Raw genomic sequence first — 1,757 nt, forward strand, 5'->3', positions numbered from 1 at the left:
GCCATCCTCCCATCTTGGCCTCCCCAAGTGTTGGGATTACAGGCGTGAGCCACTGCACCCAATCTCTTTATCTTTCCATCTTTCTCTCCTTGTCTAAGCCGTTCTCTCTCCTTTTGTCTTTGTCTCTTCCTCTCTCTCTGTCTCTCTCTCTCTCTCTTTCTCTCAGTCTCTATCTTCTCTCTTGCCACCCCTCACCCCTGCTCCTTGTCTCACTACTCACGGCCTTTCAAGAAGGACCTGCAGCACAGAGTCCAGCAGGCCAGGAGCCCAGGAGAGCAATGAGGCTGATGCAGGCACTGGCAGAGTCAGCCCTGCTCTCTGACCCAGCTTGAGCTCATTCTCACAGTGCAACCTCCCCCAGGTACACTCCAGAGCCCCCAGCTCTGGCCTCTGCCCATCAGGCTCCTCCCGGCTGGCCCAGCTGGAGCATAAAATCCCCTGTCAGCACATGCCAGGCACATTCCTTGGTGCCTCCCCAGCCTCCATGACCCCAGGGCCTAGCTTAGGCTGGGAAGATGGGAGAAGTCAGATCTAAGTGGTCTCCCAGCTCAGCAAGGGAGCAGCCAGCTGGGCCCCCAGCTCTTCCCTGCCCTGATACATGACCTTGGCAAGTCCCTTTCTTTCTTTCTTTTTTTTCTTGAGATAGTCTTGCTCTGTTGCTCAGGCTGGAGTGCAGTGGCATGATCTCGGCTCACTGCAACTTCCACCTCCCACGGCTTGAACCTCCCAGGTTCAAGTAATTCTCCCGCCTCTGTCTCCTAAGTAGCTGGTACTACAGGCATATAGCGCCATGCCTGGCGAATTTTTATATTTTTACTAGAGACGGGGTTTCGTCATGTTGGCCAGGCTGGTCTCGAACTCCTGACCTCAGGTGATCCATCTGCTTCAGCCTCCCAAAATGCTGGGATTACAGACATGAGCCACCGTGCCTGGCCTCCCTTCCTTTTTTGAGTAGACATCAATGCCTAAATGATGTCAGGGATCTCTGCTGGGGAGTATGCAAGAGTGAGTGTGACAGGCTGGGAGAGTGTGGGAGAGAGGGAAGATATCCATGTGTGTACGTGGGTGTGAGAGTGGGGAAGGTAGAGTGAACTGTGATCTGTAATAAGCATGTGGAGAGTGTGTGTGTGACAGTGTCTTAGGTGGGAGTGCACAGGGTGTGGGAGGGAGTAAAAGGCAGAGTCCAATTCTGCCGGCCCCCAGTGTGGGTGCAGTGTGAGCCCAGAGTGGGCGCCCTTTGGCAAGGACTGCTTGAGCTTTCTTCTACCTCTTTTTCTTGCCCTCTCCTCCATCTCTTCTTTCCTTCTCCGTGTCTCTCTCTCTCCCTCCCTCTATCCATCTTGATTTATCTTTCTTTCTTTTGAGATGGAATCTTGCTCTGTTGCCTAGGCTGGAGGGCAGTGGCATGATCTTGGTTCATTGCAGCCTCAACTTCCTGGGCTCAAGTGATCCTCCTGCCTCAGCCTCCTCAATAGCTGGGACTACAGGTGCACACCACCACTCCAGCTAATTTTTAAAAGTTTGTTTGTAGAGACAGGGTCTTTCTCTATTGCCCAGGCTGGAGTGTAGTGGTGTGATCATGGCTCATTGCAGCCTCAAACCTCCTAGGCTCAAGTGTTCTTTCTGCCTCAGCCTCCTGAGTAGCTGAGACTACAGGCCCGCATCACCACTCTGGCTATTTTTTTTTTTTTTTTTGAGAGGGAGTCTTGCTCTGTCACCCAGGCTGGAGTGCAATGGTACGATCTTGGCTCACTGTA

The sequence above is a fragment of the Pongo pygmaeus genome, chromosome 20 (assembly GCF_028885625.2).
Source record: "Pongo pygmaeus isolate AG05252 chromosome 20, NHGRI_mPonPyg2-v2.0_pri, whole genome shotgun sequence".
NCBI lineage: Eukaryota > Metazoa > Chordata > Mammalia > Primates > Hominidae > Pongo > Pongo pygmaeus.